Source organism: Leucopleurus acutus (assembly GCF_964270905.1).
Source record: "Leucopleurus acutus genome assembly, chromosome: 17".
Classification (NCBI taxonomy): Eukaryota; Metazoa; Chordata; class Mammalia; order Artiodactyla; family Delphinidae; genus Leucopleurus; species Leucopleurus acutus.
In genome coordinates, this window is record NC_139159.1 from 12,070,460 (window position 1) to 12,083,908 (window position 13,449).

Below are 13,449 nucleotides of genomic sequence, written 5' to 3' on the forward strand. Positions count from 1 at the left end.
AGCAAAAATGAATTGGAAAATGTATCTGTGCTTTTACAGAAAGAGAAAGGGTCTAATTGCCTTTTATTATAATGTCTATACTAGAATTTCTTCTTTACTGAAATCCATGGAAAATCAGGAAAACATTTTACAGAATTAGCTATGTAAATGCATTAAAAATATCTATTGAAATTCTGTTCATTTTATAGGATTAGCTCTATTCAAAAATTCTGAAGTGGGCAGTGTTTCCTTCGGTGACTACAAACTTTTACCCCAACCAACACTCATGTAGGGGCCCACTGGTTACTGCCCCTGAGTGATCTGACTGCTCTTCATGCTGCACTTTTAACTGTATGGTTCCTACATATTAATTTACTCAATCAGTCAAGAAATATTATTGAGCATCTATTATGGGTCAGGGATAGAGTAGAGAATAAAAAAGGCACTCTCCTCCCTTGTGAAGCTTATAATCTAGCAGGGAAGACAAATACTGATTAACCAGAATTATTAAACATAAATTATAGATACCACATTGCAGATCTAAACTAAAAGGAAGTCACTTATGCCAGAGACACAACGGAGAAGGTTAACGCAGGTGCATAAAGGAAACTTAACCTAACCTTACAGGAATTTACAACTCTTCTCAGAAATCAGCAGAGGACATCAGCCAATACCCAAATGCCAATTCTGTTCATGCCGTCTCTGGACTTCCTTGTTCCCCTAATTCACGTACCCTTAGCAAATAAGAAAGAAGACCACTAGGCAACCAATCAGTGGAAAAAGGCAAATGACTTCCATATTTGTTCACATAAATATCCCTCGGCCTATGAGCAACTAAGACCTCATTGCTCCCACAGTCTTTAGTTTCCTGGCTTGCAGGTCGAAAGCCTTGCAATAAACTCATCCTTCTGTTTTGTTTCATTCAGTGTGCAGAGTTTAGTTTTATACAACATCATTTTACCTTTAAATCCATGAGTACGTACATCTAAAAGATAATCTCAGGTTGTCTTACCTATGCTGCTAACTATACTAAGGGAAGAGTTTCTCTCGAGCCCTCAGGGTCTCTGTTGCCTTTAGCTCAAAATAATCCATATGCCAAAGTGACACATCTTGGGAGGCCTGTTCTGTTGGGAGGGTAGACAGCCTCAAGTAGCAGATCGTCTTGAACTTAAAAAAGGCAAGGATCTAAAACCTCAAGGAACTCTAGCCAAGAGAACATCTGTAAGATACACAAAGACTGATTATAAAATGTATTGAAGGGGATCACCCCAAAATATGCCACTGTGGCATAAGGATTATTTTGAGCTGAAAGCAACTGAGAAATAGCAGACACAGGAGGAGCTCTATGCCCTCCTCTATCAGACTAAAAGGAGGACATAAACTTACCTTTCATAAAGGAAATGTCCATTTATAAAGGTACCCCCCTGTCCTATACCAGGAAGAGAACACCAAGATGAATCTGCATAAACAACCCTTATCTACTATTAGCTTCCCCCATACATTTCTTAGTGACCTTCCCACAGTTTAACTCCTAAAAACTCCCTTTTCCTTTGTCTAATTACTTCTCTGCAATTTTTATCACCCTTTGTTAGAATGATATATAAGTCCCCAGGTCTAACCACCTCCTTGGGTTTTTCCATTCTTTTCTGTGAAGCCCCTGTGCACGTAAAAATATTAATATCAAAAAGTTTGTATGCCTTTTCTCCTGTTAATCTGTCTTTTGTCAGTTTAACTCACAGGCCCTCAGTCACTGAACATAAGAAAGTAGAGGAAAAGTTTCTCCTCCCCTACAGTCTCAATGATGAAATAACTGTCACTAGTCCTCTTTGGCTCTTATGCTCTCTTCAATGTAGATTTTACTTAAGATTTCATAGGAGAAACTGACAAAGGAGGTTACATTATATACCTTATGGGATTCAATGTAAAAATACTCCATTTGATATTTCAGTTCTCCCAAAGTCCCTCTTTAAAGCCAACTATCTCTGAGGCATCTTACTTCCTCTGATCCTAGGGCCTTCCTCCACAACTACAGAAACATTTCAGCAGAACTCCAGCTTCTGCCCCTGAATCTGCATACCCCAATTCATTTTAGGTTCTGCTGAACAAAGAGTATCCTAGTTCACAGACTCCCCATCCTTGGAAAGTAACTGCTCACCATTTTTACTACTTGCACAAGTCCTTCATGTTAAAATAAGAGAAGCCATCTGGATGCAGCCAAGTTTCTGCTCTGTGTGGCTGGTGAGGAGAGGTGAGAAGCAAATGTAGAGATGGGAAGGAGGTCCTTCCCAAAAGATGGGTCCAACAATCTAAGTCTTGTACTTATTTCTGAGTTCTCTCAGGATGTTCAGTTTTAAACTTTCCAAAACCCATCTCTTTAGGAAAATTGAGGAAATAAAATACACTATTTCTATGACAATAGAGAAATGTCTAAATCTATATGTTGACTTCACTGAGAATACCTTTCTGTAATGGTCCAAAATCTCATTTTACTAATTGAACAGTAATCTGAATGTATAAAAATGAAAGTAGGGCTTCCCTGGTGGCGCAGTGGTTGAGAGTCCGCCTGCCGATGCAGAGGACACGGGTTCGTGCCCCGGTCCGGAAAGATCCCACGTGCCGCGGAGCGGCTGGGCCCGTGAGCCATGGCCGCTGAGCCTGCGCGTCCGGAGCCTGTGCTCCACAATGGGAGAGGCCACAACAGTGAGAGGCCCGCGTATCGCAAAAAAAAAAAAAAAAAAAAGTTAAAAATGAAAGTAAACTTTTCAAGATGTTGAATTTCCGTGGGCTACTGGCTCCCTACCCCAAAATCAACCCTGAAAAAAACACATAGATTTATAGAAAAATGACTAGTCTTTTCTTGCACTCTTAGAATATTAACAGAAATTGAATATGTGAGAGGCCACAAAAAGAACAATAAACTTCAAATAATCAGTATCATACAAACTCAGCTCTCTAACCATAGTCCAAAAAAATTTTGATCAATAACAAAAAGATAAACTTTTCAAAACAAATCTCGTATGCTTAGAGACTAAAATATTACTAAATAACTCTTTAGTTAAGACAGAAATAAAGAACTATTTAAAACTGAATGAGAATGAAGACATTGCAAGTCAAAACTTCGTGGAAGGCAGCTAAACCATACTTGAGGAAAATGTATAGCTTTAAATATATTTACCCGGAAACAAATATCATAAATAGATGACTTGGGCTTCCCTGTGGTGCAGTGGTTGACAGTCCGCCTGCCGATTCAGGGGACACGGATTCGTGCCCTGGTCCGGGAAGATCCCACATGCCGTGGAGCAGCTGGGCCCGTGAGCCATGGCCGCTGAGCCTGCGCGTCCGGAGCCTGTGCTCCGCAACGGGAGAGGCCACAACAGTGAGAGGCCCGCGTACCGCAAAAAAAAAAAAAAAAAGATGACTTAAGGATTCAGCTGAAAATGTTGAGCGTTACAGGGCAAAACCACAGAGACAAGAAGGAAACAAATAATAAAGATAACAGAAAAAAAGAATCATTGTAGGAAAAAACAGAAGATTAACAAACCAAGAATTACTTTTCCTAAGATTAATAAATAATAAATATAGAGTTTTGGTAACACTGGTCAAAGAGAAAACCAGACAAAATGGAATAAATAAAATACAGAAAAAAAGAAAATACCTAAACATACAACAGGCACACTGACAAAGTTTAAACTGACAGTAAGTATTAAAGAAATTGAATCTAAAAAAATCACAGCCTCGGATGGTTTTACAGGTAAGTTGTTCCAAACTGTCTTATAAAATCTAACTTATACAGGTTGATCCAAAATAGGAAAAGAGTCAAAGATTCCCAGTTCATTTTACACCACTAGTATAATCTTTTACTCAAAACCAGGTAAGAACAATAGAAAAGAGGGAAATTTAAGCCTGTTTCAGTTTTACACATAGTTGCTCAGAAACTAAATAAAATATTAAATAATTGAATCCAACAGTGTATTTTTTTCGGTATAAAACTGTATTCTATAAGAATTACAGAAATCCTAGTCTTTATGAGAACATAACTTTTAACAATGAAACTAAAGTTTAGGTTTATAACAGAGAAAAGTCACCTTATCATAGCCATATAAAATGAGCACACAGGATAAGAAAAATACCTTTTTCTTGGTTTAGCCTATAGCTAAACCAAAAAAAAGCATATACTTTTTTTAAAAAAGTATTTATTTATTTATTTTGGCTGCGCCAGGTCTTAGTTGCAGCACGCAGGATCTTCGTTGCAGCGTGTTTAGTTGTGGCATATGTACTTCTTAGTTGCAGCATGAGAACTCTTAGTTGCGGCATGCATGTGGGATCTCATTCCTTGACCAGGGCCCCTGCATTGGGAGCATGGAGTCTTACCCACTGTACCACCAGGGAAGTCCCCCAAGTATATACTTAATGGGACAAAAGTACACACATTCCTCTGAAGATAAGGAATAAAAGCAAAGTTCCAATATGATTTTAGAGGTTAACTCTAAAATAAAAGAAAAGGAAATAATAGGATGGGAAGAATAGGATGGGAAGAAATAAAAATATTATTTGCAGATGATAAGATCATCAATCTAGAAAATATAAGTGTATTAACAGACAGTGAGTGTTTGAGAACTAAAAGAATAGAGCAAAATTAACAAACACAAAATCATCAGTAAAAATCAACAGTATTGGGACTTCCCTGGTGGTGCAGTGGTTAAGAATCTGCCTGCCAATGCAGGGAACACGGGTTTGAGCCCTGGTCCAGGAAGATCCCACATGCCACGGAGCAACTAAGCCTGTGTGCCACAACTACTGAGCTTCTGTTCTAGAGCCCATGAGCCACAACTACTGAGCCCACACACCTAGAGCTCTGCTCTGCAACAAGAGAAGCCACCGCAATGAGAAGCCCATGCACCACAACAAAGAGTAGCCCCCGCTCACCGCAACTAGAGAAAGTCTGCATGCAGCAACAAAGACCCAACACAGTCAAAAATAAATTAATTAATTAATTTTAAAAAAAATCAACAGTATTTCTCACAACAGCAATAGCCATCTAGAAAAAATAATAAAAAATAAGATACCATTGAGCAGAGCAACAAAACTCTAAAATATCTGGCATTTCATTTAACAAGGATACACAAAAACACTGTGGAGAAAACCTTAAAACTCTAATTTGAAAAAATAGAAGATTCACTGTATAAATGTAAAGTCACTTCACTATACTTGAAAATGACAACTTAATATTCTAAAGATATCATTAATAGCCAAGTGAATATACAAATTTAATGCAATCCCAATGAAAGTTCCACTTGGATTTTTTTTTTGAGGAACTTGTTAAACTTATTCCAAGTTTATATGTATATTTAAAAGTCCAAAATTGCTAAGTCAGCCTAAAATTGGAGGGATAAATAAGGGAGCTTACTAAATAGTAAGACTTACAACAAAGCCACAGTAATAAAAACGTTCTTGTTCTGGTACAAGAAAAACATATAAAATCAAAGGAATGAAAAAGGAAACTCAGAGTCAGCAACCTAATATATATTAAAAGTAGTACTACAAATCATCGCGAAATGACGTATTACTTAGTTCCTCATTTAAGAAAATAGAAGACTCCCCTGGTAGCTCAGTGGTTGACAACCCACCTGCCAACGCAGGGGACGACGGTTCGAGCCCTGGTCCGGGAAGATCCCACATGCCACTGAGCAACTAAGCCCGTGTGCCACAACTACTGAGCCTGTGCTCTAGAGCCCATGAGCCACAACTACTGAGCCTGCGTGCCACAACTACTGAAGCCTGTGTGTCTAGAGCCCGTACTCCGCAACAAAGAGAAGCCACCGCAATGAGAAGCCCACGCACCGCAACGAAGAGTAGCCCCTGCTCACCGCAAGTAGAGAAAGCCCGCGTGCAGCAACAAAGACCCAACACAGCCAAAAATAAATAAATAAATTTATTTTTTAAAAAAAGAAAATAGCTAATCATGTGGAGAAAAATCAAAGTGGATTTCTACCTAATACCCTAATCAAAGATAGACTCCAAATGGATTACAGACCTAAATATGAAAGATAAAATATAAAGTTAATAGAAGGAAACACAAGAAAATATCTTTTTGATCTAACAAAACAAGTGATAGCTTTTATTACCTCAAAATTAACTATCATTTTTTAACAGAGGACAACATGGATAAAGTTGAAAAATTAAAAATAAGATAGTTTCTTAAGCTGACAAGTGATTAATATACAAAATATATGATAACTCCCGCAAATCAATAAGATAAAGGCAATCAGCTCAATAGGCAAAATGGGCAGACAATATGAATAAGCAATTTATAAAAGAGAAAACTAAAAAGGCTAACATGCATAGAAGAGATTTCCAACTCACTGGAAATCAGAGAAATGAACAATAAAACAACAATGGATTCTTACGCTACCCTTGTAGATTGGTAACAAGTTGAAAACTGAATAATGAAAAACGTTTATAGGAACATGCACTCCTCATAGGAGTATAGACTACTGCCATTCTAGAGAGCAATCTGTAATTACTTAGCCACATACCTAGAATCTAGAATTCTCAGAGAATAATAAAAATGCTGGGAGAAAACAGTTACTATACATATAATATATAAATATATTTATATTAATAAATATTTTAATATCAATATTATAGAAATATAAATATCCAACAAAGAACTAATATATAAATATATAAAAACTCATAAATTCATAACAAAAAGACAAAAAATTATAAAAAAGCAAAGAACTTAAATGGACACTTCACAAAGAAATATACACAAATGGCCAATAAGCAATGAAAATGTTCTCAATCTCTTTAGTCATTAGGGAAATGCAAATTAAAACTACAATGGGTTACCATTTCATATCTACTAGAATGGCTAAAATTTCAATGACAGTGGAAAATATTGACAGGAACATGAACATTGAAATATCATATATTACTGGTAGAATTATAAAATGAGACAAACACTTTGGAAAGTTATTTGTCAGTTTCTTATAGAGTTAAACATACATCTACCCTATGACTCAGGAATTTCACTCCTAGGTATTCACTCAAAAGAACTGAAACATACATCTACAAAAAGACTAGTACAAGAATGTTTGTAGCAATGTTATTCATATTAGGCAATAAACTGGAAATAATACAAATGCCTCTCCACAGAAAAGGGGATACTACTCAGAAGATAGAATACTACTTAGCAATATAAAAGAATGAACTATTGAAACCGAGTCCTCCTAAAATCAAGCTCCCCTGTCAAGTTTATGATTAACCTCTCTATCCAAAACTTTATTCCCTTCTTGTGCTTCCCCTATTCCCCTCAGGATTGAGGAGTATCAAAGAAGAGAGGGGACTGAAATCAAGGGACACTGCAGGACCCTCCAGGGTACAAAAGCCCCTCTGTGTCCCCTGTTTCTTATTTGTAGGAAAAGGCTTTGGTCTCCTAGAGCTTCCCTGAGTTCCAAAGAGCAGACACAAGCAGTTACTAATTAGGGAAGTGAGGGAGTGCAGAAACAAAGGAAAACCAGTCAAGAAACAATAGTTCAGCAATAAAATAGAGTCCTAGTTCCTCCTCAAGGAATATACATAACAATCTGATGTATATCTTTGAGTTTGATGTAGAAACTAAGACTCCTGCCCAGGTGGAGGACGGTGATTACATGCTGACCACAAGCATGCAGACCCCAGATTAGTAAGAACTAGAAGGTTGATGATTAAGATTCCCGAAATATCACCCTGTTACCTCAGCACCAACCCATCAGGAGAAAATTATACACCTTCTAGCCCTCACCCCAAATGTTGCCTTTAAAAACCCTTCCCTGAAAACCATCAGGGAGTTTGGGTCTCTTGAGCCCAAGCTGCCCACTCTCCATGCTTGGTACCTGTCAATAAATGCTGTACTTTCCACCACAACCTGGTGTCAGCAGATGGGCTTTGCTGCAAGGCTGGCAAGCAGACCCAGGTTCAGTTCGATAACACAATTGATACACACAGCAAGTAAATGAATCTCAAAAACATGTTGAGCAAAAGAAGCCAGATACTGTGAACTAAGTCCTGAATGACTCCATGTATATGATGTTCAAACACAGGCAAAATAATCAATGATGATGGAAATCATAACACTGTACCTGTAAAACTGTACCCTGTAACTTACAAGGTCCATAATGTAGAAACAAAATGATACACCAAGAACATCAAGCCAGTTTGGCAGAACACCAGGGAAACCGCAGATATGGAAACAACTTGCTGACAGCACCCTGACTAAACATTACACAGGTGCTTTAAGGGACTAGGATGACTCATAGTGAACTGGAGACCTCACAGGCCAAAAATCCACTGTGTGTTGCATACAGAACACACCCCCTCCCCTGAATTTGCACACGTGGCCCATGAAGAGGCATGACGAACAGACATGCCTGCCCTGAGCAGAAGACTCTTAAAACTTACATTGAAACTTACACTGACTTTCCACCAATCATTCCCAAGCCCCCTCTCCATCTTGCTCTCTACTTCCAAGATAAACACCCTACTCAATAGTCAATCAATGAGGGAGACAGATCTGAGCATCGCCTCCTGTCTCCATGCTTGGCCACCCAGCAATAAAGCCTTTTCTCTCTGCAAAAGACTATTGCCTCAGCATTTGGCCTTTCCATTGTGAGGCAGGAAACCAGACCACTTGCTTGGTTACACGTGTGGGTTGAGAGTTGACTTGCTGGGTGAACAAAGGAACTTTCTGAGGTGATGAAAGCGTTCTTTATCTTGATTGGGATGGCAATTATACAAGTATGCATTTGTCAAAACTCAGTGAATTGTGCACTTAAGATCTGTACATTTGACTTTTGTCAAAAAAAATCACCTAATAAAAAATATTGGGGTGATATCACCAAGAGAAGGAAGAAGAGATATGGACAAGTAAAAGCTGTGAAAGTTAACTCTGGGGGAAAAAAATGCAATGGTGAAAAGAATGAAAGTAGACACAAAAATCACAAATCTCACTGATTAAAGCAATGTTCCTTGAGATTAACTGAAATCAAACTCTTCTATCTCATTTGGCTCCAGAAAATATTTTCTGAATCCTATAGGATAAATCTTGACAACAATTAATTTTTTTTTGAAACAAACAAGTCTTCAGTGATTTTTCTTTTTTTGTGTATGTGACTCAAAATTTTCTTAAATATTCAGAACGAAAAATGAAACTTGAAAATCGCTTTATGTTATTCTGGTTGTTGTTTGTGAAGAATTAACATGATACTTTTAAATAAATTTTGAATTAAAATTCATCCAGCAGCCTTGTTACAACCTCCTACACGTATCCTGATATAGCTGCAACATTGCCTTGGGAAAGCTACAAAGTCTTGTTCATTTTGTTTTATGATCATCCTTCATTCAGGTAATTACAAGAAAAATTCAGCAAGCATGAGGCAAAGTACTATAATAAGGCTGTGAATTTCAGAGTCCCTTTTAAGCTAGCCTGTTGTGTTTTTATTTTGCATTCTGATATTTTGCCTTTTTCTTCTACTCTCTCTTTATTAAATTCTGCATTCACCTTTTAAAAACTCATCACATATATTATATTCAGATTTGCCAATGCAATAAGACAAACAGTGTAAGACTTTTTATCAAAGTCTCTCCCAACCCTGTCTTCAGTCACTGGTAAATCTAACAAATACTTTAGCTGAAATGGTTCATATTTAGTCTTGGACAAAGGAGTAAAACATTATTTTCCAGCACAAGGAAAACTCCTAACTCATATCTCCTTTAGAAAAGTTTTCTAATTTTACTTGCTAGTATCAAAAAATGAATAGCATAAATTCCCCACATTTTATAAAATTAGTGGCAAGTTTTTAAAATAAAAAATCTCTATAGAGAATGTAACATATCAAAAATCTCAAAGTTGAAGATTCTCTGAATATAACAACAGAAAAGACTTACAGATATAAAGAACAAACTAGTGGTTACCAGTGGGAGAGAGAAGGGGGAGGGGTAAGATAGGGGTAGGGAATTAAGAGATACAAACTACTATGCGTAAAATAAATAAGCTAAAAGGAAATATTGTACAGCACAGGGAATATAGCCAATATTTTATAATAACCTTAAATGGAGTATAAACCATAAAAATCTTGAATCACTATGTTATACACTTAGAACTAATAAAATATTGTAAATCAACTATACTTCAAAAAAATTAATTCTTTTTAAAAGTTGAAGATTCTCTTCAAATCACTATTGTGTTGGGTAGAAAAAAAACCATTACTTTCCAGTTTGGATCAACGGAATATGAGTTGCAGAAGGACAGGGGTGGTATCTTTTCAGTTCCGCATTGGTACTCCTGCCTGGCATCATGCCTAGCACATGCCTAGCCTATTAATATGTATTGAATGAACAAAAGGAACAGTTGTTCTCAACCAAACAAGGTATCATGAGATGTTGGAGTGCCATCATGTATTACAAGATATGTTCAAAGCAATTAGTCCTGATAATAAACCTTTCTTCTGATAACCAAATTGTTTTAAAACTTTTTATTCTTGACATACTTTTAGATTTACAGAATAGTTACAAAGATAGTACAAGGAGTTCCTGCATACCGTCACTCAGTTTCCCCTAATGTTAATGTCCTGCATAATCAAGTTACATTTACAAAACTAAGACATTAACATTGGTACAGTTCTATTAACTGAATTGTAGACTTTATTTGGATTTCACTGATTTTTCCATTAATGTTCTTTTGTAGGTTTTTTTTTTTTTTTTTTCAGGATCCAATCCAGGATACCATCTTGCCTAACCTTGATTATTTGGGAAGGATAGTATCTTTCAGGTTTCTTCACTGTAACGTTACTATTTTTCCCTTTCCATACCCTATTCCTTAAAAGCAAGCTGCTACAGGGAGATCAGCTCCATGCTTTGTGACCACCTAGAGGGGTGGGATAGGGAGGGTGAGAGGGAGACACAAGAGGGAGGGGATATGGGGATATATGTATACATATAGCTGATTCATTTTGTTATACAGCAGAAACTAACACAACACTGTAAAGCAATTATACTCCAATAAAGATGTAAAATAAATAAATAAATAAAAATAAAACAATAAAAAAAAAAAAGCAAGCTACTAAGTCAAACTCACAATCAAAAGGAGAATTAAGCTCTACCTCCGGACAGATTTGTGACTATATGTCAAAAACACCACAGTAATTAATACATGTAATTAAATGTCTTTTGGGGAAATACTTTCAAGCTATGCAAATATCCTGTTTTTCTTTAAAGTTTCACCCACTAGTTTTAGCACTAAGTGCTAAAAGAACACTTTTCTCATATGGTTATATAAATGTTATAGCCAATTGAAAATTACTCCTATAATGTCACTTTCACTCTAATAGACACTGTTGGTTGCCTGTCCCTTCCTGACTGCTAACAGAACTCTAGCTTCAGAGAAGGTGAACCTCTCTGCCATTTCCCTTGCAACAAATGTTTGGTTTAGAAATTGACCCATGGGGACTTCCCTGGTGGCGCAGTGGTTAAGAACCTGCCTGCCAGTGCAGGGAACACGGGTTTGAGCTCTGGTCCGGGAAGATCTCCCATGCCGTGGAGCAACTAAGCCCCACTCACCACAACTACTGAGCCGGCACTCTAGAGCCCGCGGGCCACAATTACTGAACCCACGTGCCACAACTACTGACGTCCGTGCACCTAAAGCCTGTGCTCTGCAACAAGAGAAGCCACCGCAATGATAAGCCCGCGCACCGCAATGAAGAGTAGCCTCTGTTCACCGCAACTAGAGAAAGCTCGCGTGCAGCAACGAAGACCCAACACAGCCATAAATAAATAAATAAAATAAATAAACCTAAAAAAAAAGAAATTGACCCATGACAGAATTTAGGCCAAGGAGACATGAGAAGAAGTCTTGTCAGGGAGGTTCCAGCAGATTCTTCTTCACTCAAAAAGAGACACAAGAAAGGGATGTCCTGTTTTCTATCCTTTAGGCATAGCTACGTGAAAATATAAAGCTTGGAGCTGCCATAGACAACTTGTGGCCATGAAAGGATAAACCTGAAGACAAAAGCAAACACACTGAAGACGGTGGAGTGGAAAGATGGAAAGAGCTTGGTCTTGATGTTGTTGACTTGCTGAACTAACCAATTCTGGATCCTCTCTAACTCTGGATTTAGTTTTGTGAAAGAATAAATCCCCCTATTATATGAGTGATGTTGAGTGTTACTTGCAGCTGAAAACGCCCTGATGCACTTCATTTCGAGAGACTTTCTTGAGAAGTGGAGAAAAGGGTAGATTTACAGCTCCCAGTTAGAAATTGTACACAACCCTGGATATGCACGTGGGTGTGTGCCCTGCATATAAACTTCAGTGGGGGAGTGTGTCACAACAGAGGAAGAAAAGGGATTGAGAAAAGTGGCTGTGTGAAAACATATCTGGTTACAGTGTTAACTTCTAAGAGTCAGCCTCAGCACTAAAGATAGGTTCAAAATCATTCTAGGAAATTTTAGCAAGTAGAAACTTTTATTATCCTCTATTGCTCATTCTTTTTGGTTCTCATTCTTTTTTCTTTCAAAATATTCAAAATCCAAAAAACTAGTATATAAGGTTAAAAGTAGAAGTAGAATTATTTTAACAGGAGGTCAGTAATTAGAAACACAAGATGTAATATTGACCATCATTTTCTTACCTATTCATGTATTTAACAACTTTTGTGAATCTGTTATAGTACAGTATAAACTAAGTCCCTCATGTTATCTTAACTCACTGAGTGATCCCATCTACCCCTTGATTAAATAATTATAAGCACTACCTAATTCCTTTTTGAAAGTCAACAATTGCTACTTTCATTTCACTTTGAAAGGACTACTTTTTTCTTTTTAACATCTTTATTGAAGTATAATTGCTTTACAATGGTGTGTTAGTTTCTGCTTTATAACAAAGTGAATCAGATACACATATACATATATCCCCATATCTCTTCCCTCTTGCATCTCCCTCCCTCCCACCCCTCTAGGTGGTCACAAAGCACCGAGCTGATTTCCCTGTGCTCTGCAGCTGCTTCCCACTAGCTATCCGTTTTACATTTGGTAGTGTATATATGTTCATGCCACCCTGTCACTTCATCCCAGCTTACCCTTCCCCCTTCCTGTATTCGCAAGTCCATTCTTTAGTAGGTCTGCATCTTTATTCCCGTCTTAACCCTAGGTTCTTCATGACCATTTTTTTTGTTTGTTTTAGATTCCATATATATGTGTTAGCATACGGTATTTGTTTTTCTCTATCTGACTTACTTCACTCTGTATGACAGACTCTAGGTCCATCCACCTCACTACAAGTAACTCAATTTCGTTTCTTTTAATGGCTCAGTAATATTCCATTGTATATATGTGCCACATCTTCTTTATCCATTCATCTGTCGATGGATACTTAGGTTGCTTCCATGTCCTGGCTATTGTAAATAGTGCTGCAATAAACATTGTGGTGCAT

The 13,449-nt window shown here is 37.4% G+C and overlaps 1 long non-coding RNA gene across 1 annotated transcript in view; it reads right to left on the reverse strand.

The window, feature by feature from the left end:
• The window catches only part of LOC309973900, a 76,037-nt gene that overhangs the window by 14,179 nt on the left and 48,409 nt on the right, over positions 1-13,449 (reverse strand). The gene's annotated exons all lie outside the window — the stretch shown is intronic.